At 46.1% G+C, this 10,716-nt stretch overlaps 1 pseudogene; it reads left to right on the forward strand.

Moving 5' to 3' along the window:
• Positions 1-8,282: 8,282 nt before the first annotated feature.
• Positions 8,283-9,496, forward strand: LOC145861478 (uncharacterized; annotated as a pseudogene).
• The last annotated feature ends 1,220 nt before the right edge of the window (positions 9,497-10,716 follow it).

Genomic DNA, 10,716 nt, shown 5'->3' on the forward strand with positions numbered 1-10,716 from the left:
TAGGGTTAGGGGGGTTAGGGTTAGGGGTTAGGGTTAGGGTTCTAGTTTTGAGTCGGTTGATCCACTTCCATCTCTGACACGTGGAAGCCGAAGGGGGGAAAGGGAATGGGTGCGGTTTCTAGTTTTGAGTCGGTTGATCCACTTCCATCTCTGACACGTGGAAGCCAAAGGGGGGGAAAGAGAATGGGTGCACTCCACAGCATTGACGCGCTGGCCAGAGGGGTCCGGGCGCACCCGGCCAAAGTTGTAGACCCCATGGTTGCCCACTTGTAGAAGTGCCCTGGGTTGCGTTGGTTGGGCTTAGAACCGTCCGTCCGTCGGGTTAAGGGATGGTTAAGGTTAGGGTTAAGGTTAGGGTAGGGGTTAGAGTGGTTAAGGTTAGGGTTAAGGTTAGGTTTAGGGTTAGAGTGGTTAGAGTGGTTAGGGTTAGGGTTAGGGTTAAGGTTAGGGTTAGGTTAAGTGTTAGGTTTAGGGTTAGGGTAAGGGTTAAGGTTAGGGTTAGTTTAGGTGAGTCTTTTCAAGGTCTGTTTGTCAACGGAAGTGGAAAGCATAGTTCAACCTAGGAGTTACTCCCGATCTGATCCTTCTTTTTTTCTCCACGTTGTCTATGTATTTACTTCCGTGTCCGTCTGTCTTTTTGTCCTGGATGTTTTCAATCATTGGTATAATTAAGAGTTATTCCCTTCCAGGATCCTAACTCCCAATCAACCCATGTCTAGTCAAATCCAGCTGGTCTGTTTGGGTATACTCGGCGTAGGATCAGGCAAAGGCCCTCGAGTTGCGTACCTTATGTAGGTCCGGCCCTCAGTTGGTTGCCATGTGTCCCTGTCGAGTGGTAAGTCATTGAACTTCCAATGGTTTGAGCAGACAAAAACCCAAAGGGCAAGCCCTCTTTACGGTTGTCATGCATCCGCCCTTGGAGTTCCGTCCAGCGTCCTTGTAGATACATGGTAGGTTAAGGATCAGGCAAAACCCCATAGTCGCGTACTGTATGAGGGTCCGGTTTCTCGGATTGGTTGCCATGTTTCCATACCAGCCATGTCAGTCTGTCATACTTGTGAGTTTCAGCAGACAAAGAAACCCTCTAGGAGGAAACCTCCCAGTTGTCGTGCATCAGCCCCAAGTGTAGTCCTGGGTCATCCGGTGGTTCGGGTGGCAGTGACCAATTGGGCTACTCCCTTCCAGGATCGTAGTGTACCAGTGGTATGTCATCCCTAGACAGTGAATTTTATCGTAGTCAGAAAGGTCAAAAAGTGTTTCGGTTGTCCAGGCTGAGTACGGCGGGGCGAGGTCTCCCCCAGTGAAAAATTGTTCTGTGGGATGAAACGCTCCGCCAGACATAATCTGGGCACCCCAGGGATCTCCCAGCCCGGGGATAATTCCAGCGGCACCGCCCACCTCCCAAAGCACCATTTTACCTTAACTTAAAAGAACTCTACCCACACGAAGTAAACACGCGCTACTGGACATACTACCAATCCAATCGTCGTCCAGCGCGGTACGTGAGCCCTCATTTGGCGGGGTTGAGATTGTTGGCCTGTCGGTCTGCACAACGGATCTCGGAGAGGTCCCGAAGGAGTCCAGTCTATCCACTTTACCCTGCGATTTCCTTCGGGGAGTGGAAGGGCCTATTTTGCTTAGAAGAGCAATCGCTGCGGGGGAGTCCCCAAGGTCGGGGTCCCCAGAGTTGTTGGAGAAAAAATACTTCTCGTCCGTTGGGGGTGTAGGTGGGTATATCCAAAAAGAAGTTTAAAATGTTTTCTGAAGATGGTAGGTTGGTGAGAGGATGTTTTTAGGTTAATATTTATATTATCCTATTTATCCAGGGGTCCATGGTCATGGTAACCCCAAGTAGAGAGACTGAAAAAAGTAATTATATATATATATAAATTAATTGTTTTTATAAAGATCCAAGTGATCAATAAGAACTATACTTTTTGAGAGTCCGTGGTCACGGTAACTCTGGCTATTTACAGATCTGTTGTTATGGTCCTAATGACCCCCTTTCTTTTTTATGAGGTGTGGAGTATGGGTTCTGTAGGTGTAGTGTGTTTCCCGGAGCCTTTGTTGTTTAGGAATTTTTAGGAGGACCCTCCTAGGCCTGTAGGTCCCGGTGAGATTCTTTGGTTTCTTGTCGGAGCTTTAGAGGTGGCTGCCTACATTTGCTGTGGGGTCCTGTTGCCAACTGGGGAGGTCTTTTTTTTCTTTCTTCCATCCAATTTTTTGATGATGTTGGGGTGTTGTAATGGGATTGCTCAGTCTCATCAGTCTCCGTAAGTTGGTGAAATATTTGTCACCCGGTGAGATTCTTTGGTTCGTTGTGAGAGCTTTGGAAATGGCTGCGTACCTAGGAATCTCTCAGGTTGGTATTTATTTTTGAAGGTCAGGATGGGTGTGTGGAGAGGAAGTAGTTGCTATGAGAGTAGCCTCTTCTTAATTTTGGTTGCCACCCGGCAGCTTGATGAGTTGTAGGTCATAATGATTGTTATAATTTTGTTGACTTTGAAGAGTATATGGAAGTAGATGGTTGGGGAGTTGTAACCTGCTCCTGCTGATTTTCATTCCATACCACCCTGATCTGGGTATGTGATGGAAATGAAAGTTCAGAGGCCACCTTAACACTCTACCTCTGCTCCTCTCCCTCAATCGCCCTTTTCAGGGTATGATGTGGGGGTAGGTTAGGAGGGTTTGTTTCCCCAAAAGGAGCCCTCCCTGTGCCACCCTGGTTGGGGTATGGCCGGGTCTCTGGGTCCCCGGGTATGGTGGGGGTTTGCCGCTTTCTTGGAAAGGTTTCGTTTTGTTGGGGAAATATTTTTCCTTAGGTGGTGTTGGTAAAAATATTGGTCCAGGTAGGGGTAAGATTCATCCGGTGTGGGATGGGTTTCTAGGTGTGTTGTAGCCTGGAAATATGGCTATGTACGTAATGGAGGCGACGTATCCGCAGTGAGACTCGGTTACCGGTCGAAACTTTTTTCGGCCGGCCCCTCTATGCGTCTCCTCTTAAAAGATGTAGAGGGCTTAAATTAATCTTTCTGCCCCGTCGAAATTTCTGGGCCTGTTTCGTGGTACCGTTTGAGGTAAAAGGTGGACTTTAGAGTCCCAGCTATGTCGTGGATTTTCCATGCTGCGTGTCCCTGTGTAAAACTCAAAGTAAGGGGAGAGAAAAGTACAAAGTAAAATAAGTAGCCAAAAGGAGATCCTGCCTTCCTTACAGCTACACAACGGATCTAGAGGTATCCCAGCCACGACGCGTTTCTGCCTTACTCAGCTTCATCAGGTTAGGGTTAGGGTTAGGTTTAGGGTTAGGGTTATGATAAATTCTGTTTTTTGGTGGTTTTTTACCCTGTGTTGCACTGGCCTATTGTGATCTCTGTTATTGTTTCCAGTCTGGTGTTTATTGGGAGGGTTGTGTTTGTGAATATGTGAAATGTATGAATAGTTTCCCTACTTATATTTTGCCATTTAATCCAAGTGGAGCCAGAGATCTAAGGTTGGCTATCCACTTGGATTCTGCGGCCTTTCTCTGGGCTATGGTCCAGGTAGAGACCGTTTCTAGCCCAGTGATATTGAGGTGTATAATATGGTGTGTTTGGAAGTGTGTAACTAAATGTGTGGACAGTTTATTATTGGTGATTGTATATAGATGTTTTTGAGATGTGTTAGAATTGTCGATCCAGTTTCCCCCACATAGATTTTTTTGCATAATGCACAGGTGATTGCATAAACTATGTTAGTGCTGTTTATGTTCATCAGTTGTGTGATTTGGCTACCGGTGTGTGCGTATGGGTTGTGTATGTTTGTCAGTTGTCTGTAGTAGTGGCTTTCAGTGGGTACTGGGGGAGAGGGCCTGTTTGAAAATGTTGCATTGACTAGGAGATCCTTCAGATTGGGGTTCCTCCTGTATGCTGAGATCGGTCGGAATGGTTGTAGTGGGGGGAAGGCATGTTGTGTGTTAGAAAATGCGCTTTTCAGTCTTGAGTGTATGCGTTGGTTTATGTGTGAATAGGTACTGATGATTGGTAGCCTCTTGGGTTCCGGCCCCGTACCCAATGTGGGAATGGGGTTTCTAGGGAAAGTCTGGGGGTTAGGGTTAGGATTAGGGTTGTGGTTAGGGGTAGAGTTAGGGTTAGGGTTGGGGTTAGGGTTAGGGTTGTGGTTAGGGTTAGGGTTGTGGTTAGGGTTAGGGTTGTGGTTAGGGGTAGAGTTAGAGTTGGGGTTAGGGTTGTGGTTAGGGTTAGGGTTAGGGTTAGGGGTTAGGGTTAGGGTCAGGGTCAGGGTTAGGGTTAGAGGGTTAGGGTTAGGGTCAGGGGTTAGGGTCAGGGTCAGGGTTAGGGTTAGGTTGTTGTTTGGTGGAGCAAACAAAGAGACATACACGCACGCAGGAAGGCAGGAGAGAGAAGCTATGAACAGCAGACTAAGACGTGATTGTGGGCTTTGTTCCAAGCGGAATATCGTGTGGATAGACCGACATTTCAAGTCTGTCCATGCACTTAAGCCTGCTACTATAGAATGGAAGCGTGCTATGCAATCTAGCCGGCATTCAACTGAGAGACAGCAGCCCGAATCATGGCAGTGTATGCAGCCTAACAACCGTGTTGCACCGCGGCTGGAGCCCTGGGAGAACCCTGGGGTATTTGCAGTGTATTGAAAGTGAGTTGTCCGTGGAGCAGCAGCTGGTAGACGAGGGTGAGCAGTCCACGGTGGTGGATCAGCAGCTGTGGGACGAGAGTGAGCAGGCGGCGGCGACTGCGCCGGTGCAGTCAACCAGTCAGATCGGTGGTGAACCATGCTCGGAACCGAGGGAGCAAGGCTGCATCGTGGTGACTTCCACGGAGAGCGAGAGTGATGAAGGCGGCGGTGTGTCGTCCAGAATTGAAGGTTGGAGGAATGGAATTTTGACTGAATATGAACACTTTGCTATGGGTAAAAACCCTTCAGTTAAACGAATTGACAATAGTCACACCAGTCTATCCCGAGTACGACAATTCCTCCGCTATATGTCAGAGGGCAAGGCCGATGAAGGACTGTGTTCTCTGGATAACTACAGACGTGTGTCTGAGTGGTATGGTCAATGTGAAGACCGTTGTTTGGCACCATCCACGTTAAAAATGTACCGAGCCGATGTTCGAAGTTTCTTGAATTATCTTATTCAGTTCCGGCCAAAAGGTCTGCAGGCTAAAGCCAGTGGAATTCGAAAGGTGTTACTCTGCTTGGCAAAGATGGACAGGGATTCGCGGCAGAGCCAGGCAACACACAGGGCAAAATTCCGCAAACGCTGCAGGGACGAGGTGCTCAGTCATTTTTCAGAGAATTTTTTTAAACTTCCATAAATCAGCCAGGCCGGCCCCCATTGACTTGGGCCCGTAGTAGGGTGCTCTCAGGGTGGGTATGTAGGTATGTATACCCTTTAAAAGTATTTAAAACCGTTTTTAAAATTTCGACCTGGTAACCCAAAATAAAACCAGGTGCATATCCTACGGACACGTCCCCACCGTACCTTAAAACATCCATAAAACACTCATTCTTCATCCCACTGACTTGGGATCAACGTGGGGTGCTCCCGCGGTGTGCAGGGAGGTGGTGATGGCCTTTAACTTCTTTGGGCTAGGGGGCAGTATTTTCACATCCGGATAAAAAACGTACCCGATTTAATCTGGTTACTACTCCTGCCCAGTAACTAGAATATGCATATAATTATTGGCTTTGGATAGAAAACACCCTAAAGTTTCTAAAACTGTTTGAATGGTGTCTGTGAGTATAACAGAACTCATTTGGCAGGCAAAAACCTGAGAAGGTTTCATGCAGGAAGTGGCCTGTCTGACAAGGTGTTGTTGTTCTTGCTTCTGTTTATTGAAGAGTCAGGATCTTAGCTGTAACGTGACACTTCCTACTGCTCCAATAGGCTCTCAGAGCCCGGGAAAAACCTGAACGATGACGAGGCAGCCTCAGGCTGAAACACATAATCGCCTTTGCCAAGTGGCCCATCAGAGGACAATGGAATTAGGCGCGTGCCCGATTCGACCCAGTGATATATTTTCCTTCGGCTGTTTACCTAATTGCAGATTCCCGGTCGGAATATTATCGCTTTTTTATGAGAAAAATGGCATAAAAATTGATTTTAAATAGCGGTTGACATGCTTCGAAGTACGGTAATGAAATATTTAGAAATCTTTTGTCACGAAATGCACCGTGCGCACGACCGTTATTTACCATTGGGATAGTGTCTAGAACGCACGAACAAAACGTCGCTGTTGGAACATAACTATGGATTATTTTGGACCATACCAACATTTGTTATTGAAGTAGAAGTCCTGGGAGTGCATTCTGACGAAGAACAGGAAAGGTAATCAAACTTTTCTAATAGTAAACCTGACTTTGGTGAAGGCTAAACTTGGTGGGTGTCTAAATAGCTAGCCCTGTGATGCCAGGCTATCTACTTAGAATATTGCAAAATGTGCTTTCACCGAAAAGCTATTTTAAAATCGGACATATCGAGTGCATAGAGGAGTAATGTATCTATAATTCTTAAAATAATTGTTATGCTTTTTGTGAACGTTTATCGTGAGTAATTTAGTAAATTGTTAGTAAATTCGCCGGAAGTTTGCGGGGGGTATGCTAGTTCTGAACGTCACATGCTAATGTAAAAAGCTGGTTTTTGATATAAATATGAACTTGATTGAACAAAACATGCATGTATTGTATAACATAATGTCCTAGGTGTGTCATCTGATGAAGATCATCAAAGGTTAGTGCTGCATTTAGCTTGGTTTGGGTTTATGTGACATTATATGCTAGCTTGAAAAATGGGTGTCTGATTATTTCTGTCTGGGTACTCTGCTGACATAATCCAATGTTTTCGCTTTCGTTGTAAAGCCTTTTTGAAATCGGACAGTGTGGTTAGATTAACGAGAGTCTTGTCTTTAAATAGCTGTAAAATAGTCATATGTTTGAGAAATTTAAGTAATAGCATTTCAAAGGTTTTGAAAATCGCGCCACAGGATTCAACTGGCTGTTACGTAGGTGGGACGAATTCGTCCCGCCTAGCCCAGAGAGGTTAAAAGTATTTAAAACCGTTTTTTTTAAATGGTCCTGGTAACCCAAAAATAAAACATAGTGCAATTTCTGAGAAGTGAAACATAGCCGATTTTCAGAGATTTTTGGACTTAGTCTTTTTTCTGATAATTTTTTTAAACTTCCATAAATCAGCCAGGCCGGCCCCCATTGACTTGGGCCCGTAGTAGGGTGCTCTCAGGGTGGGTATGTAGGTCTGTATACCCTTTAAAAGTATTTAAAACCGTTTTTAAAATTTAGACCTGGTAACCCAAAATAATACCAGGTGCACATGCTACGGACACGTCCCCACCGTACCTTAAAACATCCATAAAACACTCATTCTTTATCCCACTGACATGGGACCGCAGTGGGGTGCTGAAACATGTGTAATGGGGGTGGTGATGGCCTTTAAAAGTATTTAAAACCTTTTTTAATAAATGGTCCTGGTAACTCAAAAATAAAACATAGTGCAATTTCTGAGAAGTGAAGCATAGCCGATTTTCAGAGATTTTTGGAGAATTTTCAGAGTATTTTTTAAAAAGCTATATAATTCCCTCATGCTGTACCTCATTGAGTTGGGCCCGCAGGATGGTGCTCTATGGGTCCTCCATGACCATGGTTCTTGTCCCAGCTTGCCACACGTTGCGTATCCATGGTTGTCCTCTGTTGTCGAGCCTGTTTTACATCTTCTGACCGATTTGCATTCTATTTCCACCTGGGAGGGCCCCTGTCGGCCGGCCTTTGGTCGGTGTTCAGACGGACGGTTACTCCCGCCCCACGTGGAATTGCCTCTATCGGGGGAGCCCCGGTCGGAGACGGTTATCCCCGCCTTGATGACAAGCTTCAGCCGCGCTCCGTTCGTGCGAGATCTAGCCGACCCGTCTGTCTCAGTGGCCCTACATTGGTGTTCCGGTTCGGGGAGTGGAGTACCCAGGTAGCGATGCCTGCGGATGACGTTCACCCATGCCGTACCGGCGCCAGAAACACATGTATTTCTCAAACCCTGTCTTTTATCCACGTTGATGGCGTTCCGAATAAACCCTCCAGCTAAGACAAGATACCTGTTGAGTGGTGCCCCGGCACCTGTGGCTCCGGCCACGGGCAGTTCAGGGCCTCCCGCTGGGCACACGGTGGATTGACCTAGGGCCTCCTCCCCTCACAGGATAGGAGTGGTCCCTGGCTGTTCTCCGCTTAGTGTGCCCGGGTACAACCTCTATGTTGTGAGTGGCTACCTGGTTGATCCTGCCAGTAGCATATGCTTGTCTCAAAGATTAAGCCATGCAAGTCTAAGTACACACGGCCGGTACAGTGAAACTGCGAATGGCTCATTAAATCAGTTATGGTTCCTTTGATCGCTCCAACGTTACTTGGATAACTGTGGAAATTCTAGAGCTAATACATGCAGATGAGCGCTGACCTCCGGGGATGCGTACATTTATCAGACCGAAAACCCATGCGGGCCAATCTCGGTTGCCCCGGCCACTTTGGTGACTCTAGATAACCTCGAGCCGATCGCGCGCCCTTTGTGGCGGTGACGTCTCATTCGAATGTCTGACCTATCAACTTTCGATGGTACTTTCTGTGCCTACCATGGTGACCACGGGTAACGGGGAATCAGGGTTCGATTCCGGAGAGGGAGCCTGAGAAACGGCTACCACATCCAAGGAAGGCAGCAGGCGCGCAAATTACCCACTCCCGACTCGGGGAGGTAGTGACGAAAAATAACAATACAGGACTCTTTCGAGGCTCTGTAATTGGAATGAGTACACTTTAAATCCTTTAACGAGGATCCATTGGAGGGAAAGTCTGGTGCCAGCAGCCGCGGTAATTCTAGCTCCAATAGCGTATCTTAAAGTTGCTGCAGTTAAAAAGCTTGTAGTTGGATCTCGGAATCGAGCTGGCGGTCCGCCGCGAGCTGAGCTACCGCCTGTCCCAGCCCCTGCCTCTCGGCGCCCCCTCGATGCTCTTAACTGAGTGTCCCGCTGGGTCCGAAGCGTTTACTTTGAAATAATTAGAGTGTTCAAAGCAGGCCCGGTCGCCTGAATACCGCAGCTAGGAATAATGGAATAGGACTCCGGTTCTATTTTGTGGGTTTTTCTTCTGAACTGGGGCCATGATTAAGAGGGAAGGCCGGGGGCATTCGTATTGTGCCGCTAGAGGTGAAATTCTTGGACCGGCGCAAGACGGACGAAAGCGAAAGCATTTGCCAAGAATGTTTTCATTAATCAAGAACGAAAGTCGGAGGTTCGAAGACGATCAGATACCGTCATAGTTCCAACCATAAACGATGCCATAAACTAACGATCCGGCTGCGTTATTCCCATGACCCGCCGGGCAGCGTCCGGGAAACCAAAGTCTTTGGGTTCCGGTGGGAGTATGGTTGCAAAGCTGAAACTTAACCTCTCTAGGGTCGGCGGGACGAAATCGTCCCACCTACTCAACAGCCAGTTGAATCCCGTGGTGCATTATTCAAATACCTTAGAAATGCTAATACTTCAATTTCTCAAACATATGACTATTTTACATTTTACATTTTAAAGACAAGACTCTCATTAATCTAACCACACTGTCCGATTTCAAAAAGGCTTTACAACGAAAGCAAAACATTAGATTATGTCAGCAGAATACCCAGACAGAAATAATCAGACACCCATTTTTCAAGCTAGCATATAATGTCACATAAACCCAAACCAAGCTAAATGCAGCACTAACCTTTGATGATCTTTATCAGATGACAACCCTAGGACATTATGTTATACAATACATGCATGATTTGTTCAATCAAGTTCATATTTATATCAAAAAACAGCTTTTTACATTAGCATGTGACGTTCAGAACTAGCAAACTTTTTAGAAACTTTAGGGTGTTTTCTATCCAAAGCCAATAATTATATGCATATTCTAGTTACTGGGCAGGAGTAGTAACCAGATTAAATCGGGTACGTTTTTTATCCGGCCGTGCAAATACTGCCCCCTATCCCCAACAGGTTAACCTGTTGGGTCTAGGGGGCAGCATTTGCACGTCTGGATAAAAAAAATGTACCCGATTTAATCTGGTTACTAATCCTACCCAGTAACTAGAATATGCATATACTTATTATATATGGATAGAAAACACTCTAAAGTTTCCAAAACTGTTTGAATGGTGTCTGTGAGTATAACAGAACTCATTTGGCAGGCAAAACCCTGAGACATTTTCTGACAGGAAGTGGATACCTGATGTGTTGTATTGACTTTAAACCTATCCCATTGAAAAACACAGGGGTTTAGGAATATTTTGGCACTTCCTATTGCTTCCACTAGATGTCACCAGCCTTTACAAAGTGTTTTGAGTCTTCTGGAGGGAGATCTGACCGAACAAGAGCCATGGAACGGTGATGTCCCATTAGACACCTGGCGCGCTACTTCATGTTGGGTACCCTCGTTCCAATACGTTATAAAAGAGTATGCATTCGTCCACCTTGAATATTATTCATGTTCTGGTTAAAAAAGGCCCTAATGATTTATGCTATACAACGTTTGACATGTTTGAACGAACGGAAATATATTTTTTCCCCTCGTTCATGACGAGAAGTCCGGCTGGCTTACATCATGTGCTAACGAGACGGAGATTTTTGGACATAAATGATGAGCTTTTTTGAACAAAACTACATTCGTTATGGA

This window comes from Salmo salar, chromosome 17 (assembly GCF_965601325.2).
Source record: "Salmo salar chromosome 17, fSalSal1, whole genome shotgun sequence".
In the NCBI taxonomy this organism is placed as follows: domain Eukaryota; kingdom Metazoa; phylum Chordata; class Actinopteri; order Salmoniformes; family Salmonidae; genus Salmo; species Salmo salar.